This window comes from Eleutherodactylus coqui, chromosome 1, assembly GCF_035609145.1.
Source record: "Eleutherodactylus coqui strain aEleCoq1 chromosome 1, aEleCoq1.hap1, whole genome shotgun sequence".
Lineage (NCBI taxonomy): Eukaryota > Metazoa > Chordata > Amphibia > Anura > Eleutherodactylidae > Eleutherodactylus > Eleutherodactylus coqui.
Window position 1 is genome coordinate 386,180,336 of NC_089837.1, and position 26,747 is coordinate 386,207,082.

Genomic DNA, 26,747 nt, shown 5'->3' on the forward strand with positions numbered 1-26,747 from the left:
ACTAATTTAACCAGTTAAGAAAGCAGGATGGGGAAGTTAATGGAAAAGAGGGATTGGAGTCACTTTGTAGAGTTCACAATTAAAAAAACCTCCAATTCAACTTGTAGCATGATTTATGGAATTGAGACAAGTAGTAGAAGCCAAGACTTTATGTTTGTTATTTCCCATTAGGAACACATGCTGTGAAGCCTCCTTCCTATGAATTACTTTGGCAGTCAGTAAATCTAAGCCATTGAACATTGATGTTCTTTCAATGAGTTCTTTTACATCATAACATTAGAAATTGCTCGTTCCATTATTTAATATTTGTAAGCATGACTTCTTCATAGTCATTATTTTAAAGTAAGTTCTGAAATTAAATATTTAAGGGGTATGGCATATATTGATAGCATATTTCTAATGTAAAATAACACTTTAAATAAATACATGATGACTTAAATCTATTGAAATTGTTTCCATTATTTGTTGTATGTAGTTTGGTGTATGTTTTTGAATAGTAATGGAACATTATTACTATATTATAAAATGCGGTTTTCTTTTAATTTGTTGCAGGAACAGAGGTGTTAATAAAGGTAAAAATGTCACTTTTTAAAAAATCATCACTCAAATGATTCCACCACATTATCATTTCAATATTAATATGGCATTCAATTTATTCCTAATATTTGAAATTGTTGAGATGACTTTAGATTTTGTTCATAATAGTCTACAAATAACTTGATGAACAATTCTTCAAAGCCTAATTAAACTTTTGGATGATTTTTTGAATAATCTGCTGTGTGTACATGAAGGATAATAGTAGCATTTCTGACTATTGTATTTCTGGCATCCTGCACCGGTGCAGTGAATGTGAACGTCTGAACGAAATACGTTGTAAGTGCAAACGATTTTTCTGCATGTATAAATAGGCTGCACAAGCGATTTATCACTCCATGTAAATTAGCCTGATGGTTTAAGTTATAATTATATGCTTTCTTTGCAAACAAGTACAGTACTGTAAAGAACACCTTGATTCAGATTCTTCAACATATTTTCTATGTGAAAGATTGTCTTAAAGACATGTATTTTCTTCTAAGAGTCATCTTGTCCAGTCACCAAAAAAATCCCCCTGGACTACAAATAATGTGGATTAAAAGAAATGGACAAATCTTTTGTGTCAGCTAACACTCTTCCTCTCTTGTTGGGAAGATGGAGAATTACTTGTGTAAGAACCAAGAGGTTAAGGTTTGAGAAAATCTTCACTACTGGGAGCAAAATAAGTCAGACTGACTGATATATCTCAGCTGTGCATTCTTCAGTGTTAGTATTCATATGTACAAGGACCTGAAAGGCGTTTTTTGCCTAGAAATCTACTGTTGCTAAGAATGAATTAAAACCCATTTTATGTATATGAAAATAGCAGAAACTACCCTGCACATTATTTTATTACACTTGATTCCAATGAGGTGCTTATTGCTGAAAATGACTTCAACATCAGTGCTTAGATTAACAATGATAATGGGAATTAAAGACAGTAGCATACTGAACCTGTAAAAAGTTTAACAGGGTTATCCAGGCTTTACAAATTGATAGTCTATGATTAGAATATGTCATTAATATCTGATCTTTGGGATTTGACTGCCATTACCCGCACCACCCCACTGATCAGCCATTTGATGGAGCTGCAGCACTCTTGCTAAAGCTGCAGCCTCTTCAATGTTTACATCAATTCAGGAAGCTGCTCATACTCGGAACGCTGTACTATTCTGAGTATTGCATTTAAGTGAATCGGAGAAGTATGTAATACTCAGAAGAGCCATAATTAGTAGTGTTGATCTGAGTGGTCATTCGTGTTGGAGAAAAATTTTATGTTATCATGGCCATAGCCTAAGTAACCAGGTTTTTCCTTATCAGAATAAGGATTTAGTAATAACTTTAAAATAACCTAAAAAAAATAATTCTCCTTTAAAGGAATTGAATGGATTGCACTACTATAGCTGTTGGGATACAAAATTGAAGTAAAGGCATATCAGTCTTGTAACTTTTTTTTGTATACTTATGGCTTTCTTTGGGGGGTTTGGACAAGAGATATGAGCTCAACTTCACTGTGACATGAACTATTTGTAATACATACATTTTTGACTATTTGTAAACTACCGTATATACCGGCGTATAAGGCGACGGGGCGTATAAGACGACCCCCCAACTTTCACCTTATACGCCGGTAATATAGTGTAAAAAAAAAAAATCATTACTCACCTCCCCCGGCGTTCTGTCGCGCTCCGGCAGGATGTCGCTCGCTCCTCGTCCCCGGCGCAGCATAGCTTTCTGAATGCGGGGCTTGAAATCCCCGCCTCCAGAAAGCTAATACACACGCCGTCAGCCAGTTATAGCCATTCAATGACAGCATTGAATGGCTGTGATTGGCTGAAGGCGCACGTGGCTTCAGCCAATCACACTATTCAATGACATCATTGAATGGGTGTGATTGGCTGAAGCCACGTGCGCCTTCAGCCAATCACAGCCATTCAATGCTGTCATTGAATGGCTGTAACTGGCTGACGGCGTGTGTATTAGCTTTCTGGAAGCGGGGATTCCAAGCCCCGCATTCAGAAAGCAATGCTGCGCCGGGGACGAGGAGCGAGCGACATCCTGCCAGAGCGCGACAGAACGCCGGGGAAGGTGAGTAATGATTTTTTTCTTTTACACTTTTTTTTTTTGTATTACCGGCGCATAAGACGACCCCCGACTTCAGAGCAGATTTTTCGGGGTTCAAAAGTCGTCTTATACGCCGGTATATACGGTATGTATTTTAAAATGTCTCAAATAATTATCCAAAATAAATTCCATTGCATCCAAATTCATTGACTTAAGAGGCATCATTAATTGTATATATATATATATATATATATATATATATATATATATATATATATTGAGGTATACAAGCAATTTAAGTAAAAAGGTGTATTACAATTGCAGCATGAGGCTCTGTGCAGACCTTACTTTTACACTACATTCATAGCATAACTCACAGAAAAAGAAGCCAGATATGCACCACCTGATAAACTGCAGGGCAGGCTCAATCACCATCTACTCTAGTAGCATGCAGAAAACCAGATTGCAATATGAAGGAGCTAAATGTTCATGTGCAGACTAATGTGCAGCCACTCACCTCAACCCAGATTGGGGGAGGGGTGACTACAGACATAGTCCGTACATATGAACTGATACCAAGGATGCCAGCCATAGATAGGTGCACCACACCATACAGGAATGCAACCCCTACTGGGAAAGCAGTGGATTGTCCTGTATCACCAAAGTGTGTCATACTGGCATGACATCTTGGGCTCCCCCAGCATCTAAAGCACACTACATGCAAAGAAACACTGATAAATGCACATGTTAGTTTGCCTTTTGGCCAAAACACATAAGCTGACGGCCACCATGCATACGTTAGAACCTACGCTATCTCACTAACAACTAGATTAAAACAGCGAGACATAAATAGCACTCCGGAGGTTAGGTGTATTGGGGATATGGGGGTGAGAAAAAAATTGAAATTGACTCACCCGACGTTACCGTGCCATAATAAAAGGCAACAGTACGTCACGGTCCAGGATAGCATACATTTCCAGATAATCACTGGATAATTCAGGATGATCCAAGCCTCAAATATGCTTGGCATTAAATTAGGATTGCATTGGTCAATTATAACATCCTCAGGAAAGCGTCATGGTATGATTCCAGAAGTGAAAAATTCAACCACGGAATAGGGATAGATACCAAAGATAAGAAAAAAGTTACCAATGCTCCAATGCAACCAACAGAAAATGTGACAAGATGAAGCAATTACTTTACAGGGGTGCCATGTCACCTGGCATCCCTGAATCCCAGATGGCAGATAATATCACAAGCATAGCTAAGAGGTAGTGTTTATTAGTCTATAAGATGCGACGCGTTTCGGCTTCAACAAAGTGCCTTTCAGTTGGCTGTCAGCATCTAGAGGAAGTTGCTAAATTATTTCTTACAATAGGGCAGAACTGGTAATGAAGCTCCATTAAAAATCTATGTGAGGTTGTTGCAGGGGGAACGTACCATTACGTGGAGGCCGCTTAAATGCATGCTTAAATAAGTAATGCATACATAGCCCAGTCCACCGGAGCAGGAGTGGCTCTTACGTTTAAAGCTGGGGATCCAAACTTTGCAATTGGTGGTGGTCCCAGCAGCCAAATTCCAACCAGTCTAACAACTACCACCTATCCAAAGTGAATGCTTTTGACCGGGATACCCTCTGGCTTTATGTGTCTTCTAGGTGATCAATTACTTGACATTCACAGTTATTCTAAAGTTTTGTAATTTGTGTGTGTCTTTGTTACCCTCTTGGTCTAAAAAGAAAGAGAAAAAGACTTGTAGTTTGCCACCAAGCACTCCTAGCATTATTTCTCTAGATCTATGCAGATCATCACATTCAGTATCAGAAATATTAGCTTTTAATGTGAAAATCTTAGACTTCATTAATTTTCTTTGCCCTTTTGTGAATGGGGCTAAGATGCAGTACCAGGTGCAACCCATGGATAGAAGTAGCACTGTTTTAGAAAGAAGCAGTTTTTCAAATCCTGTGTAGGCCCTTTAAATTTTTTCAGGGGCATGCAAATTAGACTTGTCTAAACTACAACAAATGAAGAGTCGTGCTACTGTAAATAGTATATAAATAAGATAACATTTATTTAGCCAGCCCCCTGTTCTCAGTAATAGAAAATGTTTTAATGCAAGAGTTGGGAATCTACCATGGGATCAAGTAAAGGAGAGTGGAGCAAAAAAGCACAAATTCCTTCTATTCAAGCTGATTAGATGTGTCATAGTGTCAACCTGTACCAAATTGGCCAACTGCTGTGGCTCCTCCTCTTCTCAATGAATTCTCCTCTTTGGAAGCTGTCATATGACAAAAAATGGTCTGTAAGAAATTCCAAGAGAAACAATAGGTGAGTAGTGTTTCTTTTTTGCTTTATAACAATGGCAGCGGTTCTTAATTTTAAAGGGGATACTGGCATTACCCTTGAGCCCCAAAACTACACTATGTGATTCAAAGGTGAGGGAACGGGGAGCTGTGTTTCATACTCATTAGATGTCCTGTTCCAGTGTTGTGAATGCTAGCAGCTTGACTCTTTCTGCATGTGCATATTCCATAAATTTCTATGGAAGGTGTGTGTGTGTGCAGAACGACTCAAGCTGCTGGCATGTGCCAACTTCGCAGGAACACAGCGCTCGAACAGGGTGTCAGGTGAGTATGAAATGCAGCTCCTGGGACTCGCCGTTCCCTCACCTTTGAACTCCATTACATAGTTTATGGGGCTCAAAGGTGATGACAGTGCCCTTTAACCCTTTCCAATCCAATTCGTATCCTGGTTTTACTAGGGGGCTTACTCTTTTTCTGCCATTATACAATGGCGCTATATGCTGGCTAAAGCCAGTACTGCATGAGGTGACACATTGGATAGGCTCCGACAGCCTATGAGGCTGGGCAATATACAGTAAGAGAACCCCGATGGACATTTTCCAACATCAGAGCTGTACAGCCTTAAATCATAATGTCTTCAGAGGTCAGACAGTGGATTGGAAAGGGTTAATGCATTTGCATGTTTCTGTGTATGTACTGTATGATTATGTCTCTTTTTTGTGTTTGTGTATATCAGAATATGTAAAGATTTGTGTCTCATGTTTGTATGCGTGTGCATTTGTTTGTTTTTATTTGTATAAAGTGCACTTGTTGATAATTATGTGTGTATCTGTTGCAACTGAGGACAGTCCATTCAAAAGTTTTCTATGGGGTAAGAAAATACGAGAGTCAGTAATATTTACCAATGTTTTGCTCCTTTTTTAGCTCAACTACCGATAGTATGGACAATTTTGAGAAAGGGAAGATAATTAAAGAGCTGCTGTATCTTGATATATGCATAGATAAAGGTAAAGCCCCCTGGTGCAAGCATCAAGTCGTGACCGACTCCTAGGGTGACGTCACTTCGCAACGTTTTTTGGCAAACTGTTTTTGCAGGGTGGTTTGCCATTGCCTTCCCCAGGATACAGGCATAGCCTCCTCTACTTACTATTGAAGATATCATTATATACTACATAGCAAAGAAAGTCTTTGTTTAAGGGGCTAATCAATCATGTATGATTGTGGCATTTCGGCTAAGACATCATCATACAGATATGAAGATTTCAAGTAGGGCCCTGTATCAATAGTGTTATTTCTATGGCATACAGTTATTTCTTTATGTGCAATGCCCCTCAACGGCGACATAATTAAGGAACCCACTATGATAGTTATAGTCCATTGTATATCCTCCTCTATATCATTCTTTTTTGCAGGTTCACAATGGACTAGAACTATCATAGTGGGTTCCTTAATTACGTTGCCATTGAGGGGCATTGCAGATAAAACAACTACTGTATACCATAGAAATAACACTATTGATACAGGGCCCTACTTGAAATCTTCATATCTGTGTGATGATGTCTTAGCAGAAATGCCACAATCATACACGATTGATTAGCCCCTTAAACAAAGGCTTTCTTTGCTATGTAGTATATAGTGATGCCTTCAATAGTAAGTCCTGAAATTTCTAAAAATGGCAGTTGGATTCAAATCATTTGTGATATATAGAAAGAATATTGAGACTATTGTCCAGTTGTGATCTTACACCTCAAGCAAGGGGCCTTTAGAATTGTCCTGTAAGTTGTATCATTAAAATAAAATGCAATGAAAATGCTACAAATTAATTTGTTTCTACTATCTGCCATCAGCTTCTCAATGCTTAAAAATTGCAGTTTCTCAATAACAAACTGTTTCTCTATAATCTATTTATTTTTATGTAATTTCATTTATAGCTGTACATAACCCTCTTTGTCTCAGTTGCCAAAAGCATGCACTATAGAGCACTGGACTTGTAATTTAATAGGGCATGCTAAATAAAAGCCTAAGACAGTAAATAGTGGTTTCATTTTTTAAATACATATTGAAAAATAAATACATTTATTTCATTTGAAACCTGTGTATGGGTCCTGCCAGTAATGTAGACTCAGTCTCTTTTGTTTCTGCTTTTACTTTATAACCATTTAGTCCCTGGAATTGGCATGAGCAAAAATGTCTGTTCTCTGTACACAGCCTTAAAATGTCAACTTGAGTGGTGCGTTGAAATAATCCTTCTCATCTGCTATGCTAAGCTAAAACTTTAATGAACATTAATTACAAGCACTATTGCAGGATTTGGCTCTAGTTTAGCCTCCATTTAAATTAGCTAAAATCTATTCACTTGATTTATTACTTTTGCAGAAATCACACTATAAGATGGCAATTTCTTCTGAAAATGCCACATGTAGGCAGGAAAAGGAAACCAATTAAGAATCAGCATATGATAAATGGGCATTTTCACCAGCAGTTTACTTAATATCCCCATTAAGTAAACCTCTTTGCATTTATCATTTCATTCTCAGCTCAGTCCACAAGCTCTTTTAATTTCTGCTTAAATAAGCTCTCTATTTTAACCTAAAGCTTTAGTAGGCTTCTACACCAACTGCATTTGATACTCACCTTTCCAAGTTCTCAAAATATCAATGATCACATAACGTGATTATAAAACATCTCCATCACACACGACTTCTGGTCCAATATTTCCTTAGAGAGTGGAATTAGTTTCCTCTTTAAAAGTGCATTGAAACAGATTGATGTCATCACGGCTTCCTTTCATCTCAACTGTACCAGATGTAATACAGATCTGAGTGAGTGTGAAGGATTCTGAACAGAAAGCAGTTTAAGATTTCTTGTTGGTGTAGATAGATAGCATGCACAAAAATGTTGTTGATTGTTGAGAAAATTAACAGTTACAAGGCTGGTGTTGCTTGATATCCAAAATGAGCAGGAAATTAAATATTGCTTTTATTGTTTATCCCATTACAATATTATGTACACATTAGTTAGAGGAAAAATGGGATTCGCTGGTGAGCAGAACCAAATTTAAACTTAAAAATCAAAGTTACAAAAAAGTTGCCCAATTGCTGACAGACTGACACTCTAGAAGTTGTAGTTTTGCAAGAGCATGAGAGCGATAGACTGGAGCTCACTGTTACACATAATGCATGTTGATAGCATGACCAATGTGTAGCATTACTCACAAACATGGTGGTCTTTTTTCCTACATTTGGACACTAAAAGTGCTGGATTATTAGCTGGATCATTAGGTGACTTCAGAGTGATCTGACATTTACTCTCCTTTTTTTTTGCAAATGCCAAAGTATCAGGAATACAATACTTTTAAATTATTGCGAATCTATCTTATTACATGCTGATTTTTTTCTGTTGTTGGGAAGCAGTAAAAAAGCAAAAAAAAAAAAGAAAAATGTAAAATCCCATCATTTTTGATTGACATGCTATGAAGACAACATAGAAAGCTATGTACAGAAATGCGAACATTGCTTAGATTTTTATTGTGTTTGCTCCATATTCAAAGCAATTTGTCTACTACAGTGTCTAGTAAAATCGCTAACAACTAGTAACAGCACCATTTATTTCTTGCCTTGGGTGAAGTGCCATTGATTATGATCACGTATAGGTTTAGAAACCCAAATTCATACTAAAACATGCTTAGTTCATGAGATGATCATGATTTTTAGGATGACTGGTGCCAAATTCTCATACATACACACTAGAGATTAGCGAGCACCAAAATTCTCGGGTGCTCGTTGCTCGAGTCGAACGTTTCGTAATGCTTGAGAGCTCTTTCAAGTAATGAACCCCGTTGAAGGAAATGAGAGACTCAAGCATTTTTCAGGGTGACCGATGCTCTGCATAGGGTAGGTTTTGTGAATCACCTGAAAACATCAGAAAGTCATTGAAACACCACAGAAACGGATAGGGAACAGCAGGGGCAGCATGCATGGGTGCATCTGAGGCTCCCAGGTCGCACTATGAAGCCAAATTGTGGGCAAGAGACTGAAGGTTACCCCCCTAACAATTTACTTGGGACAGACCATAGTCAGCAAGGCACACGTGCTGGCACATCCTAGCTAAGCACCGCAGTAGATGCAACAAAGGCCAATCACCGCCTGCGGGTGACACCACTGCCTCTTCTCCTGTGTTACAAGCTGGCATTGCTGTCCAATCCCCTGCACAAGCCTGTGTCCACAGCGTACTCAAATTTTCCCCTGCGCAGCATTCAGCTGACCTTATGCCACACGCTCGCTTGATAACCACATCACCCTCATGTCTATTTATAGGTGCGTCTTGGATGAGGAGGAACCAGAGACACGCACTGCAGAGGGTTGGCAGGGCCAGGCAGCGGCCCTCTTTGAAATTTTGGGTGATAACCCACAATGCTGATGAGAATTGCTGATAAATTAACGAACGATCATAATTCCAATCCCGTGCCACCTCTGTCACAAAATTGTCAGGAGCCACAAATGTGGGCATAAAGGGGACTCAGATGCCAGTACTTATACACATCTCCACAATACAACAATGCATACTAAAACCAAAGATTGGTTTGAAGCAGGAGGTGTTGCCCAAGCAGCCACCACAGGTATACAGTGACGCTGTGAAAGTCTCATTAAATCAGTTACGCTTCCTGTGAACACTCCAATCCAGTATCTCGAATAACTGTGGTAAGTTGTAACATGAGAAATAATACATGGCGACCAGCGCTGACCCCCAGTGATGCGTGTGTTTATCAGACCTAAACCAATCCGGCTGTTTACCACTCGGGGCATTATACATCAGCGGACATCCAAAAACAGGCAGTGTACAATGAGTTGACCTGTTATACAGCCGGGATGCTTGCGAAAGCCTAGTGCGCACTACTAGGCACAACAAACCAAATTCTGGCATCTACCAAATTCAGCAACCCTATCTAAAATAAAAGATTTCTTTTAAGCAGGAGGTGCCCCAAAAGTTGTCACCACAGCAATACAGTGACCCTGTGAAAGTCTCAGTTACGGTTCCCTTGATCGCTCCACGGACAGCATCAAGTATGAAGAAATTTGAGTGGCCAAACATGGCAGAGTTACCCCTGAAACATTTGTGTACCAAGAGTAAAGGCAAACCCCTGAAACATTTTATGTACCAAGAGTATAGGTGAACCCCTGAAACATTTGCTTTACCAAGAGTATAGGCAAGCCCCCTGAAACATTTGTGTACCAAGAGTATAGGCAAAGCTCGGAAAAATTAGTTTGCTAAGAGTATAGGTGAAGGCCTGAAAAATTTGTGTACCAAAAGTACAGGTGTACCCCAGAAAAATTTGTTGACCCGCAGTACAGGTGAAACACAGAGCTTGTAGTTGCTTAATTTGCTAACAGAACCTGGAGGCAGCCCCCTGAAAAAATTAGTTTTAACAGAGCCATTTGGCCCTTGGAAAATTGGCTGTTCAGTGTGATGACTTGCTGGTTTAGGAGGAGGAGGAGGAAGATCAGAGAGGGATAGACCAAGCTACTTCTCCCCTTTTTTGTGGTGATAGAGGGTGCATGGTTCTCCTGTTCCAGCTCAAAGAATCTTTATGTTCCGCAGCTTTCCACCAGCGGAGACGAGAAGTCAGGGGAAATCCAGCCTTTGTTCATCTTAAGGAGTGTAAGCCTGTTGGCACTGTCAGGCCTTGGAGAGTGTTGCCCTGCCTGCGCTGGACATGCTGCCTGATCTCCAAGCCTCCCCTGTTAGTTGGCCCACTGAAGTACATCCTCTACTGCTAGTGTTGTCAGATGGGAACTGGCTATGCATCACTCTCGTACTCCTTACCTCTTCGGGAAAGAGAGTGGAAAGGTTCTCCTTATACCGTGGATTGAGAAGAGTGAACACCCAGTAATCCATGTTGGCCAGAATGCGTCTAATGCGAGGGTCATGGGAAAGGCAGCTTAATATGAAGTCAGCCATGTGTGCCAGAGTCCCAGTACGCAACACATCACTGTCCTCACTAGGAGGATGACTCCCAGCCTCCTCCTCCTCCTTTTCCTCCTCTTCTGCCCATACATGCTGAACAGATGTGAGGGAAGTTGCATGGGTACCCTCTGCAGTGTGGGCAGCAGTCTCTTCCCCCTCCTCCTCCTCCTCCAATACACGCTGAAACACAGACGTGAGTGTGGTCTGGCTATCAAGCAACATATTGTCATCCCCCATCTCCTGTTCTAACCACAAAGCATCAGCCTTTATGCTTAGCAGTGAACTTCTCAGCAGGCAAAGCAGCGGAATTCTTACGCTGATAATGGCTGCATCGCCGCTCACCATTTGTGTAGATTCCTCAAAGTTTCGTAGGACCTGACAGATGTCTGCCATCCATGCCTACTCCTCTGTAAGGAACTGCAGTGGCTGACTACTACTCCGACGGCCATGTTGCAGCTGGTATTCTACAATGGCTCTACGTTGCTCATACAGCCTGGCCAACATGTGCAACATAGAATTCCAGGGCGTGGGCACATCGCACAACAGTCGGTGCACTGGCAATTGGAAGCGATGTTGCAGTGTCCTGAGGGTGGCAGCATTTGTGGGGGACTCCCTTAAATGGGTGCACATGTGACGCACCTTGCCGAGCAGGTCAGACAAATGGCGGTAGTTTTTCAGAAAGCGCTGAATCAGCAGATTAAACAAATGGGCCAGGCATGGCACATGTGTTAGTCTGCAAAGCTGCAGAGCCACCACCAGGTTATGCCCATTATCACACACGACCATGCCTGATTGGAGGTTCAGCGGTGAAAGCCACTGGTCGGTTTGTTCTGTCAAACCCTGTAACAGCTCTTGGGCGGTGTGCCTCTTTTCTCCCAAGCTCAGTAGTTTCAGCACAGCCTGCTGATGCTTCCCCACCGCAATGTCGCAGTGCCTCAGGCTACCAACTGCCGGCGACGTGCTCACACGTGCTAATTGAGAGGTGGAAGGAGTGGAGGAGGAGGGGGGGTGTTTGGAGGAGGTGGCATAATAAGCCGGTGAAACCTTCACCAAGGTAGGACCCACAATCCTCGGTGTGGGTAGCATGTCAGTGGACCCTGGGCCAGACTTGGTCCCAGCTGCCACTATGTTCACCCAATATGCCATCAGGGAGATGTAGTGTCCCTGCCCGCCAGCACTTGTCCACATGTCCATGGTTAAGTGGACCTTTGCAGTAACCGCGTTGGTGAGGGCACGGTTTATGTTCCGTGAGACGTGCTGGTGTAGGGCGGGGACGGCGCACGGGGAAAAATAGTGTCGACTAGGGACTGAGTACCCAGAGACCGCCGCCACCATCAGATTGCGGAAAGCCTCCGTATCTACTAGCCTGTATGGCAGCAAATCCAGGCTGAGTAGTTTTGCAATATGCACGTTTAAAGATTGTGCATGTGGGTGGCTGGCCACGTATTTCCGCTTGCGTTCCAATGCTTGGGTTAGCGTCAGCTGAACGCTGTGCTGGGAGACATTGCTGGAGGCAGTGGGGGACTGTAAAGGTGAGGGTATGGGTGCTGGCCGGGAGGCGCTCGTACCTGCGTCCTGGGAGAGGGATTGCATGTCTGTGCTAGGGATTGCATCTCTGTGACACTGAGGAAGAGGCGGTGGTGTGACCCGCAGGCGGTAAATGGCCTTCGTTCCACCTCATGGGGTGCTTAGCCATCATATGCTTGCGTATGCTGGTGGTGGTGAGGCTGGCAGTGGTGGCTTCCCTGCTGATCTTGGTGCGGCACAGGTTGCACACCACTGTTAGTCGGTGAAACCCATTAATCGCTTTGGTTAATGTGGCTTAATTTGTAATTAGGCCTGGAGGCAGCCCAGTTAAAATAAAAATTGGTTCAGGTGCAAGTTTCAACGCTTTAATGAGCATTGAAACGTATAAAAATTGTTTACAAAAATTATATGACTGAGCCTTGTGGGCCTAAGAAAAATTGCCCGTTCGGCGTGATTACGTCAGGTTTCAGGAGGAGGAGCAGGAGGAGGAGGATGAATATTATACAGAGGTTGATGAAGCTAAAAGGTCCACGTTTTTGATGGTGATAGAGAACAATGCTTCCATCCGCGGGTGCAGCCTACGTATTGTTTAGGTATCGCTGCTGTCCGCTGGTGGAGAAGAGAAGTCTGGGGAAATCCAGGCTTTGTTCATCTTGATGAGTGTAAGCCTGTCGGCACTGTCGGTTGACAGGCGGGTACGCTTATCCGTGATGATTCCCCCAGCCGCACTAAACACCCTCTCTGACAAGACGCTAGCCGCAGGACAAGCAAGCACCTGCAGGGCATACAGCGCGAGTTCAGGCCACGTGTCCAGCTTCAACACCCAGTAGTTGTAGGGGGCAGAGGCATCACGGAGGACGGTCGTGCGATTGGCTACGTACTCCCTCACCATCCTTTTACAGTGCTCCCGCCGACTCAGCCTTGACTGGGGAGCGGTGACACAGTCTTGCTGGGGAGCCAGAAAGCTGTCAAAGGCCTTAGAGAGTGTTCCCCTGCCTGTGCTGTACATGCTGCCTGATCTCCACGCCTCCCCTGCTACCTGGCCCTCGGAACTGCGCCTTCTGCCACTAGCGCTGTCGGATGGGAATTTTACCATCAGCTTGTCTGCCAGGGTCCTGTGGTATAGCATCACTCTCGAACCTCTTTCCTCTTCGGGTATGAGAGTGGAAAGGTTCTCCTTATACCGTGGGTCGAGCAGTGTGTACACCCAGTAATCCGTAGTGGCCAGAATGCGTATAACGCGAGGGTCACGAGAAAGGCATCCTAACATGAAGTCAGCCATGTGTGCCAGGGTACCTGTACGCAACACATGGCTGTCCTCACTAGGAAGATCACTTTCAGGATCCTCCTCCTCCTCCTCCTCAGGCCATACACGCTGAAAGGATGACAGGCAAGCAGCATGGGTACCCTCAGCAGTGGGCCAAGCTGTCTCTTCCCCCTCCTCCTCATCCTCCTCATGCTCCTCCTCCTCCTCAACGCGCTGAGATATAGACAGGAGGGTGCTCTGACTATCCAGCGACATACTGTCTTCCCCCGCCTCTGTTTCCGAGCGCAAAGCGTCTGCCTTTATGCTTTGCAGGGAACTTCTAAAGAGGCATAGCAGAGGAATGGTGACGCTAATGATTGCAGCATCGCCGCTCACCATCTGGGTAGACTCCTTAAAGTTTCCAAGGACCTGGCAGATGTCTGCCAACCAGGCCCACTCTTCTGTAAAGAATTGAAGAGGCTGACTCCCACTGCGCCGCCCATGTTGGAGTTGGTATTCCACTATAGCTCTACGCTGCTCATAGAGCCTGGCCAACATGTGGAGTGTAGAGTTCCACTGTGTGGGCATGTCGCACAGCAGTCGGTGCACTGGCAGATGAAACCGATGTTGCAGGGTGCGCAGGGTGGCAGCGTCCGTGTGGGACTTGCGGAAATGTGCGCAGAGCCGGCGCACCTTTCCGAGCAGGTCTGACAAGCGTGGGTAGCTTTTCAGAAAGCGCTGAACCACCAAATTAAATACGTGGGCCAGGCATGGCACGTGCGTGAGGCTGCCGAGCTGCAGAGCCGCCACCAGGTTATGGCCGTTGTCACACACCACCATGCCCGGTTGGAGGCTCAGCGGCACAAGCCAGTGGTTGGTCTGCTCTGTTAGACCCTGCAGCAGTTCGTGGGCCGTGTGCCTCTTCTCTCCTAAGCTGAGTAGTTTCAGCACGGCCTGCTGACGCTTGCCCACCGCTGTGCTGTCGTGCCGCGCGACACCGACTGCTGTCGACGTGCTGCTGCTGACACATCTTGATTGCGAGACAGAGGTTGCGCAGGAGGAGGAGGAGGGTGGTTTAGTGGAGGAAGCATACACCACCGCAGATACCACCAACGAGCTGGGGCCCGCAATTCTGGGGGTGGGTAGGACGTGAGCGGTCCCAGGCTCTGACTCTGTCCCAGCCTCCACTAAATTCACCCAATGTGCCGTCAGGGAGATATAGTGGCCCTGCCCGCCTGTGCTTGTCCACGTGTCCGTTGTTAAGTGGACCTTGGCAGTAACCGCGTTGGTGAGGGCGCGTACAATGTTGCGGGAGACGTGGTCGTGCAGGGCTGGGATGGCACATCGGGAAAAGTAGTTGCAACTGGGAACTGAGTAGCGCGGGGCCGCCGCTGCCATCATACCTTTGAAAGCCTCCGTTTCCACAACCCTATACAGCAGCATCTCCAGGCTGATAAATTTGGCTATCTGCACGCTTGAGCGTGCGGGTGCGTGGCGGCATACTTGCGCTTGCGCTCAAACACTTGCGCTCAAACACTTGCGCTAGCGATGGCTGGACGGTGCGCTGAGAGACATTGGTGGATGGGGCCGAGGACAGCGGAGGTGAGGGTGTGGGTGCAGGCCAGGAGACGGTAGTGCCTGTGTCCTGAGAGGGGGGTTGGATCTCAGTGGCAGGTTGGGGCACAGGGGGAGAGGCAGCGGTGCAAACCGGAGGCGGTGAACGGCCTTCGTCCCACCTTGTGGGGTGCTTGGCCATCATATGTCTGCGCATGCTGGTGGTGGTGAGGCTGGTGGTGGTGGCTCCCCGGCTGATCTTGGCGCGACAAAGGTTGCACACCACTTTTCGTCGGTCGTCTACACTCTCAGTGAAAAACTGCCAGACCTTTGAGCACCTCAGCCTCTGCAGGGTGGCATAGCGCGAGGGTGCGCTTTGGGAAACAGTTGGTGGATTATTCGGTCTGGCCCTGCCTCTACCCCTGGCCACCGCACTGCCTCTTCCAACCTGCCCTCCTGCTGCACTTGACTCCCCCTCTGAAGACCTGTCCTCAGTAGGCGTAGCAAACCAGGTGGGGTCAGTCACCTCATCGTCCTGCTGCTCTTCCTCCGAATCCTCTGTGCGCTCCTCCCTCGGACTTACTCCAATTACTACTACCTGAGTGATAGACAACTGTGTCTCATCGTCATCGTCCTCCTCACCCACTGAAAGCTCTTGAGACAGTTGCCGGAAGTCCCCAGCCTCATCCCCCGGACCCCGGGAACTTTCCAAAGGTTGGGCATCGGTCACGACAAACTCCTCCAGTGGGAGAGGATTCGGAACCATTGCTGCCCATTCTGGGCAGGGGCCCGAGAACAGTTCCTGGGAGTCTGCCTGCTCCTCAGAATGTGTCATTGTAATGGAGTGTGGAGGCTGGGAGGAAGGAGGAGCAGCAGCCAGAGGATTCAGAGTTGCAGCAGTGGACGGCGCAGAACTCTGGGTGGTCGATAGATTGCTGGATGCACTTTCTGCCATCCACGACAGGACCTGCTCACACTGCTCATTTTCTAATAAAGGTCTACCGCGTGGACCCATTAATTGTGAGATGAATGTGGGGGCGCCAGAAACGTGCCTCTCTCCTAATCCCGCAGCAGTCGGCTGCGATACACCTGGATCAGAAGCTCGGCCTGTGCCCACACCCTGACTTGGGCCTACGCGTCCTCGCCCGCGTCCACGTCCTCTAGGCCTACCCCTACCCCTCAGCATGCTGTATTACCAGTAGTGCAGAAACAGAACGCTGTAATTAAATGTGCCGCTTATTGGCCTGTGGTTGGAGGCTGACTTCGCTTACGGAACGCACAGCAGAGGCAGGAAAGAATTTTGCGCAAGCCTGCTGTAACACTTAGCTGGCTGAGTATGAATTAGGACAACTACCCCCAGCAGAGACGCAGTACACTGAGGACGGTCACAGGCAGCCCAAATAGATTTTTTTTCCCAAATTTTTTTGGAAAAGCCCACTGCCTATATAGACTGTATATGTCTTTCACTGTCCCTGCCTCACCACCACTACTGGCCCTGGACTATGTAAAATTATTGCAGACTGTTTCACTCTGGACAGGATGACAGCGGTGATGTAAGAGGCAACGCAGAGCCAGGAAAGAATTTTGCGCAAGCCTGCTGTAACACTTAGCTGGCTGCATATGAATTAGGACAACTACCCCCAGCAGAGACGCAGTACAGTCAGGACGGTCACAGGCAGCCCAAATAGATTTTTTTTCCCAAATTTTTTTGGAAAAGCCCACTGCCTATATAGACTGTATATGTCTTTCACTGTCCCTGCCTCACCACCACTACTGGCCCTATACTATGTAAAATTACTGCAGACTGTTTCACTCTGGACAGGATGACAGCGGTGATGTAAGAGGCAACGCAGAGCCAGGAAAGAATTTTGCGCAAGCCTGCTGTAACACTTAGCTGGCTGCGTATGAATTAGGACAACTACCCCCAGCAGAGACGCAGTACAGTCAGGACGGTCACAGGCAGCCCAAATAGATTTTTTTTCCCACATTTTTTTTGGAAAAGCCCACTGCCTATATAGACTGTATATGTCTTTCACTGTCCCTGCCTCACCAGCACTACTGGCCCTGGACTATGTAAAATTATTGCAGACTGTTTCACTCTGGACAGGATGACAGCGGTGATGTAAGAGGCAACGCAGAGCCAGGAAAGAATTTTGCGCAAGCCTGCTGTAACACTTAGCTGGCTGCGTATGAATTAGGACAACTAACACCAGCAGAGACGCAGTACAGTCAGGACGGTCACAGGCAGCCCAAATAGATTTTTTTTCCCAAATTTTTTTGGAAAAGCCCACTGCCTATATAGACTGTATATTTCTTTCACTGTCCCTGCCTCACCACCACTACTGGCCCTGGACTATGTAAAATTACTGCAGGACGCAATGCTCTGGACGCAATGCTCTGCACGGCCGATATACAAAAAAAAAAGTGCAACACTGCAAAAAGCAGCCTCAACAGTACTGCACACGGTCAGATGTGGCCCTAAGAAGGACCGTTGGGGTTCTTGAGCCTAAAATCAATCCTAACACTCTCCCTATAGCAGCTCCGCCATCAGCAGCACTTTCCCTGATCTCTGTCAGAATGCATCTGTGGCGAGCCACGGGACGAGCCGATTTATATACTCGGGTGACACCTGATCTCGCCAGCCACTCACTGCAGGGGGGTGGTATAGGGCTTGAACGTCGCAGGGGGAAGTTGTAATGCCTTCCCTGTCTTTCTATTGGCCAGAAAAGCGTGCTAACGTCTCAGAGATGAAAGTGAAATTAACTCGAACATCGCGTGGTGCTCGCCTCTAGTAACGAGCATCTCGAACACGCTAATGCTCGAACGAGTATCAAGCTCGGACGAGTACATTCGCTCATCTCTAGCGCTAAACATGTAGGAAGGGAAATGAAATTTACACGAGCACCGCGTGATGTTAGTCCCGAGTAGCGAGCACCTCGAATAGTCTAATACTCGATCGAGCATCAAGCTCGGGTGAGTGTGCTCACTTATCTCTGATACACACACTTACATGCAATAGAACTTAATGTAAGCATAGCAAAACAGAATGAGATCCATTAAAACTCATCAAATCTAACATAAAACATACAATTTTGTAACAACAAATTGTACTGTATTGCTATCAATGTGGGTATAGTTTGAGTAATTTATTTCAGTCCTTGCTGTACATGATATATTTACTATTAGCACAGGGTCTTTAGTCTTGTTTGATATTTTATTGAAAACACAGATATATATTCAATTCTAAAAATGTGTCTCACCATTGATTGATATACAGTAATTTATCCACATCACTTCCTTACCCTCATATTAAAGGATTGGTAGTTTATAATGGAAATTTCCATCTGTAATCAGGATTGGGTTATAACGAGAACAACATCTAGGCTGCTCCACCACCTTCTTAGCTATGATTATTATTTGATCACTGTATGGTGTTATTATTTAGACACTGTATAGGGATATTATTCCCTACATTGACAAAAAAAAAATGCACCAAGAGAGAGTTGTTGGAATCGAATGAAACTTTATATGTGTGAATTTAATGATATTCATAAGTGATTACAATATTAGCATGAAGAGATAGGTTTATTGAGGAAAACTGTACAATTCCAAGGAGACCCTTTTGAGCTGCCTCTAGCCTGGATGCATATTGAGATACGATTGGGAATGAAGGCATACAGGCTCTGTATGTTACCCACAAAAGCTGTAGTTGGGCCTCTAGGTTCTGCACACTCATAGGCCGTTGAAGCTGGCATCCCAGCTGGTTCCATAAATGCTCCATCAACAATAAATCTGCCGACTGGGCAGGCAAATGAAGTGTGGCAACCAGACGGAGACATTCCTGGGAAACCATTGCTGTTTGTGGGAGAGCATTATCTGCTAAAAAATATCGCCACAAGTTTTCCTACACATGTTGCTGAGTTGTTAGTGTTCATTGTATTACTACTAGGGGTGATTGACCGTCGTACGTGATGCCTCCCTAGATTATCACACCAGCAGTTGGGGAAGTATGTCACTCCACAGCAAAAGCAGGATTGAAGTGTTTATCCCGCTGCCTCCATACATCACCTTGAACGTCAATATGGTTCCAGTCCATAGCATTCCTTTTTCATAAAAGCACTAATAGTGATGGTGATAGAACTGGGGTGTGACAGGACACGTAATGGGTGCTGTGACAGCAAATTTTCTTCTGCTAAGTGTTTGAAAATAGTTAGGGCACAGGCAGGGTTCTGTAATGAAGGTGCCACCTGTGTCTGTATGGTGCACAATGAAACTGTTGGATCTGCTTGTACTTGTCACCAAATCAAATGATCGTCTCTACTGATGGCCTGTCCTGCTGTACAGAGCCTGTTCAATGTGTTTGAGGGTCGTCATGTGACCACTGCTCCCAACACCTCCTATCAGATTGGTCAGGATGGCAATTTGTTTAAAGAATAGAGATGAGCGAACGTACTCGTCCGAGCTTGATATTCGTGCGAATATTAGGGTGTTCGGGATGCTCGTTACTCGTAACGAGTACCACGCGGTGTTCCGGTTACTTTCACTTTCATCTCTGAGACGTTAGCGCGCTTTTCTGGCCAATTGAAAGACAGGGAAGGCATTACAACTTCCCCCTGTGACGTTCAAGCCCTATACCACCCCCCTGCTGTGAGTGGCTGGGGCGATCAGATGTCACCCGAGTATAAAAGTCGGCCCCTCCCGCGGCTCGCCACACATGCCTTGTGAGTTAGCTGAGGGAAAGTACTATCGTGCTGGTGCTGCTGTAGGGCGAGCGTTAGGAGTCAGTGTAGGCTTCAAGAACCCCAACGGTCCTTCTCAGGGCCACATCTACCTGTGTGCAGGCTGCTGCTAGCAGTGTTTTTTGTTTTTGTTTTCTCAAAATCGGCAGTGCAGAGCATTGCACCCGGCATTAGGGACAGAAGTGGTGTATAGGCAGGGAGAGTGTTAGGAGTGAGTGTAGCCTTCAAGAACCTCAACGGTCCTTTCTAGGGCCAAATTTAACCGTGTGCAGTACTGTGCTGGCTGCTGTTAGCAGTGTTGCATTTTTTTTTCTTCTAAAAATCGTCTGTGCAGAGCATTGCACCCTCCATTGATACTACAGGGACAGAATTGTGTAGGCAGGGCCACAACACAGTTATTGTTCATTGAATATACGCAGTGGGTCCTTCCCTTTGCTAAAAAGGACAAAAAATTATATTTGGCCAGCCTGTGTCAGTCCTAAGGTCTCCGTGTACGTGTGTGCTGCGTGGAGAACGTACAAAAATCAGACGCAACCAGCTACGGTTTACTGCAGGCTTGTGCCATTGTCTTTCCTGACTGGCAAATACCTGCTCTGCTAGAGTTAATAACTCTGCTACACTAAAGTTGTGTGTCACTTTTTCAGGGCCACACTACAGTTCTAAAAGTTATTGTTCATTGAATATACGCAGTGGGTCCTTCCCTTTGCTAAAAAGCACAAAAAATTATATTTGGCCAGCCTGTGTCAGTCCTAAGGTCTCCGTGTACGTGTGTGCTGCGTGGACAACGTACAAAAATCAGACGCAACCAGCTACGGTTTACTGCAGGCTTGCGCCATTGTCTTTCCTGACTGGCAAATACCTGCTCTGCTAGAGTTAATAACTCTGCTACACTATAGTTGCGTGACACTTTTTGAGGGCCACACCACAGATATTAAACTTCTTGTTCATTGAATATACGCAGTGGGGTCTTCCCTTTGCTAAAAAGGACAAAAAATTATATTTGGCCAGCCTGTGTCAGTCCTAAGGTCTCCGTGTACGTGTGTGCTGCGTGGACAACGTACAAAAATCAGACGCAACCAGCTACGGTTTACTGCAGGCTTGCGCCATTGTCTTTCCTGACTGGCAAATACCTGCTCTGCTAGAGTTAATAACTCTGCTACACTATAGTTGTGTGACACTTTTTGAGGGCCACACCACAGATATTAAACTTCTTGTTCATTGAATATACGCAGTGGGTGCTTCCCTTTGCAAAAAAGGAAAAGAAATTATATTTGGCCTGCCTGTGTCAGTCCTAAGGTCTCCGTGTACGTGTGTGCTGCGTGGACAACGTACAAAAATCAGACGCAACCAGCTACGGTTGAGTGCAGGCTTGCGCCATTGTCTTTCCTGACTGGCAAATACCTGCTCTGCTAGAGTTAATAACTCTGCTACACTATAGTTGTGTGACACTTTTTGAGGGCCACACCACAGATATTAAACTTCTTGTTCATTGAATATACGCAGTGGGGTCTTCCCTTTGCTAAAAAGGACAAAAAATTATATTTGGCCAGCCTGTGCCAGTCCTAAGGTCTCCGTGTACGTGTGTGCTGCGTGGACAACGTACAAAAATCAGACGCAACCAGCTACGGTTTACTGCAGGCTTGCGCCATTGTCTTTCCTGACTGGCAAATACCTGCTCTGCTAGAGTTAATAACTCTGCTACACTATAGTTGTGTGACACTTTTTGAGGGCCACACCACAGATATTAAACTTCTTGTTCATTGAATATACGCAGTGGGGTCTTCCCTTTGCTAAAAAGGAAAAGAAATTATATTTGGCCTGCAGGCTTGCGCCAATTTATTTCCTGCCTGGGAAATCAAATCACTGGTAATACAGCATGCTGAGGGGTAGGGGTAAGCCTAGAGGACGTGGACGTGGACGTGGCCGAGGACGCGTAGGCCCAAGTGAGGGTGTGGGCACAGGCCGAGCTCCTGATCCAGGTGTGTCGCAGCCGACTGCTGCGCGATTAGGAGAGAGGCACGTTTCTGGCGTCCCCACATTCATCGCCCAATTAATGGGTCCACGCGGGAGACCTTTATTAGAAAATGAGCAGTGTGAGCAGGTCCTGTCCTGGATGGCAGAAAGTGCTTCGAGCAACCTATCGTCCAGCCACAGTTCTGCGCCGTCCACTGCTGCAAATCCGAATCCTCTGTCTGCTGCTCCTCCTTCCTCCCAGCCTCCTCACTCCACTACAATGACACCTGCTCAGGAGCGGGAACACTCCCAGGAACTGTTCTCGGGCCCCTGCTTAGATTGGGCAGGAGCGGTTCCTCTCCCACCAGAGGAGTTTATCGTCACTGATGCCCAACCATTCGAAAGTTCCCGGGGTCCGGGGGAAGAGGCTGGGGACTTCCGCCAACTGTCTCAAGAACTTTCTGTGGGTGAGGAGGACGATGACGATGAGACACAGTTGTCTTGCAGTGAGGTAGTAGTAAGGGCAGTAAGTCCAAGGGAGCAGCGCACAGAGGATTCGGAGGAAGAGCAGCAGGACGATGAGGTGACTGACCCCACCTGGTGTGCAACGCCTACCCAGGACAGGTCTTCAGAGGGGGAGGCAAGGGCATCAGCAGGGCAGGTTGCAAGAGGCAGTGCGGTGGCCAGGGGTAGAGGCAGGGCCAGACCGAATAATCCACCAAGTGTTTCCCAAAGCACACCCTCGCGCCATGCCACCCTGCAGAGGCCGAGGTGCTCTAAGGTCTGGCAGTTTTTCACAGAGACGCCTGACGACCGACGAACAGTGGTGTGCAACCTTTGTCGCGCCAAGATCAGCCGGGGAGCCACCACCAACAGCCTCACCACCACCATCATGCGCAGACATATGATGGCCAAGCACCCCACAAGGTGGGACGAAGGCCGTTCACCGCCTCCGGTTTGCACCGCTGCCTCTCCCCCTGTGCCCCAACCTGCCACTGAGATCCAACCTCCCTCTCAGGACACAGGCACAACCGTCTCATGGCCTGCACCCACACCCTCACCTCCGCTGTCCTCGGCCCCATCCAGCAATGTCTCGCACCGCACAGTCCAGCCGTCGCTAGCGCAAGTGTTGGAGCGCAAGCGCAAGTACGCCACCACGCACCCGCACGCTCAATCGTTAACCGTCCACATAGCCAAATTTATCAGCCTTGAGATGCTGCCGTATAGGGTTGTGGAAACGGAGTCCTTCAAAGCTATGATGGCGGCGGTGGCCCCGCGCTACTCAGTTCCCAGTCGCCACTACTTTTCCCAATGTGCCGTCCCAGCCCTGCACGACCACGTCTCCCGCAACATTGTACGCGCCCTCACCAATGCGGTTAGTGGCAAGGTCCACTTAACTACGGACACGTGGACAAGCACAGGCGGGCAGGGCCACTACATCTCCCTGACGGCACATTGGGTGAATTTAGTGGAGGCTGGGACAGAGTCAGAGCCTGGGACCGCTCACGTCCTACCCACCCCCAGAATTGCGGGCCACAGCTCGGTGGTGGTATCTGCGGCGGTGTATGCTTCTTCCACTAAAGCACCCTCCTCCTCCTCCTCAACCTCTGTCTCGCAATCTAGATGTGTCAGCAGCAGCAGGACGTCGCCAGCAGTCGGTGTCGCGCGGCGTGGCAGCACAGCGGTGGGCAAGCGTCAGCAGGCCGTGCTGAAACTACTCAGCTTAGGAGATAGGAGGCACCCGGCCCACGAATTGCTGCAGGGTCTGACAGAGCAGACGGACCGTTGGCTTGCGCCGCTGAGCCTCCAACCGGGCATGGTCGTGTGTGACAACGGCCGTAACCTGGTGGCGGCTCTGCAGCGCGGCAGCCTCACGCACGTGCCATGCCTGGCCCACGTCTTTAATTTGGTGGTTCAGCGCTTTCTGAAAAGCTACCCACGCTTGTCAGACCTGCTCGGAAAGGTGCGCCGGCTCTGCGCACATTTCCGCAAGTCCCACACGGACGCTGCCACCCTGCGCACCCTGCAACATCGCTTTAATCTGCCAGTGCACCGACTGCTGTGCGACGTGCCCACACGGTGGAACTCTACGCTCCACATGTTGGCTAGGCTCTATGAGCAGCATAGAGCTATAGTGGAATACCAACTCCAACATGGGCGGCGCAGTGGGAGTCAGCCTCCTCAATTCTTTTCAGAAGAGTGGCCCTGGTTGGTAGACATCTGCCAGGTCCTTCGAAACTTTGATCAGTCTACCCAGGTGGTGAGCGGCGATGCTGCAATCATTAGCGTCACCATTCCTCTGCTATGCATCTTGAGAAGTTCCCTGCAAAGCATAAAGGCAGCCGCTTTGCGCTCGGAAACAGAGCCGGGGGAAGACAGTATGTCGCTGGATAGTCAGAGCACCCTCCTGTCTATATCTCAGCGCGTTCAGGAGGAGGAGGAGGAGGATGAGGAGGATGAGGAGGAGGGGGAAGAGACAGCTTGGCCCACTGCTGACGGTACCTATGCTGCTTGCCTGTCATCATTTCAGCGTGTATGGCCTGAGGAGGAGGAGGAGGAGGAGGATCCTGAAAGTGATCTTCCTAGTGCGGACAGCCATGTGTTGCGTACAGGTACCCTGGCACACATGGCTGACTTCATGTTAGGATGCCTTTCTCGTGACCCTCGCATTCAACGCATTCTGGCCACTACGGATTACTGGGTGTACACACTGCTCGACCCACGCTATAAGGAGAACCTTCCCAGTCTCATTCCCGAAGAGGAAAGGGGTTCGAGAGTATTGCTATACCACAGGACCCTGGCGGACAAGCTGATGGTAAAATTCCCATCCGACAGCGCTAGTGGCAGAAGGCGCAGTTCCGAGGGCCAGGTAGCAGGGGAGGTGCGTAGATCGAGCAGCATGTACAGCCCAGACAGTGCAACAGTCTTTAAGGGCCTGGCCAGCTTTATGGCTCCCCAGCAAGACTGTGTCACCGCTCCCCAGTCAAGGCTGAGTCGGCGGGAGCACTGTAAAGGATGGTGAGGGAGTACGTAGCCGATCGCACGACCATCCTCGGTGACGCCTCTGCCCCCTACAACTACTGGGTGTCGAAGCTGGACACGTGGCCTGAACTAGCGCTGTATGCCCTGGAGGTGCTTGCTTGTCCTGCGGCTAGCGTCTTGTCGGAGAGGGTGTTTAGTGCGGCTGGGGGAATCATCACAGATAAGCGTACCCGCCTGTCAACCGACAGTGCCGACAGGCTAACACTCATCAAGATGAACAAAGCCTGGATTTCCCCAGACTTCTCTTCTCCACCAGCGGACAGCAGCGATACGTAAGCAATACGTATTATGCACCCGCGGATGGAAGATACGTTCTCTCTCACCATCCAAAACGGGGACATTTCTGCTTCATCAATCTGTGTCTAATATTCCTCCTCCTCCTCCTGCTCCTCCTCCTGATACCTCAGGTAATCACGCTGAACGGGCAATTTTTCTTAGGGCCACAAGGCTCACTCATCTAATTTTTCGAAACAATTTTTATATGTTTCAATGCTCTTAAAAGCGTTGAAACTTTAACTTGAACCAATTTTTCGTTAAACTGGGCTGCCTCCAGGCCTAGTTACCACTTAAGCCACATTAACCAAAGCGATTAATGGGTTTCACCTGCCATCTTGGTTGGGCATGGCCAATTTTTACTGAGGTACATTAGTACTGTTGGTACACCAATTTTTTGGGGCCCTCACCTACAGTGTAATCATAGCAATTTGTATGTTCTTCACCTGCACTCATGGTACAGAAGTGTGTGTGGGGTTGGCCTACACTTTAGCTACATAAATGTAACTTGGGCCTTGGCTATACTGCAGCTACTGAAATGGAACGAAGACTGCGCTCCCACTATACTGCTGCTTCGGAATTGTTACTGGGGCCTGTCTTGAGTGCTACTATTGCTGAAATGGAACGAAGACTGCGCTCCCACTATACTGCTGCTTCGGAATTGTTACTGGGGCCTGTCTTGAGTGCTACTATTGCTGACATGGAACGAAGACTGCGCTCCCGCTATAATGCTGCTAGTGATATGTTAGTGGGGCCTGTCTTGAGTGCTACTATTGCTGACATGGAACGAAGACTGCGCTCCCGCTATAATGCTGCTAGTGATATGTTAGTGGGGCCTGTCTTGAGTGCTACTATTGCTTACATGGAACGAAGACTGCGCTCCCGCTATAATGCTGCTAGTGATATGTTAGTGGAGCCTGTCTTGAGTGCTACTATTGCTGACATGGAACGAAGACTGCGCTCCCGCTATAATGCTGCTAGTGATATGTTAGTGGGGCCTGTCTTGAGTGCTACTATTGCTGACATGGAACGAAGACTGCGCTCCCGCTATAATGCTGCTAGTGATATGTTAGTGGGGCCTGTCCTAATGCTACGGCTGAAATGTTACGAATTCTGGGCTCTGCCTATACCGCTGCTAATGGTATGTCTCTGGGGTGTGGAAACAGAGGCTTCCCAAAGACATGATGGCGGCGAGGCCCTTTCCCACCAACGCGGTTACTGTAAAGGTGCATATAACCACAGACACGTGTAGAGGACACGTAGTGCCTCAAAAACATCCCCCTCCTCCTCCAACAGGGAAAACAAACATTCTTGGCAAATGCCTTTGCATTGGTTCGTCTGGTGGCAGTCCAAGAATTTCACCTTTACCGACACTACAAGAGAGACCCCCCACCATCCCCCCGCCACGGCCCACTTAATCCTGGCCACATTCCGAAAACCAACAAAATAAAACCGCGCTACTAGGTCCGCAGTCACCACCACATTACCACCAACGCGGTTACTGTTAAGG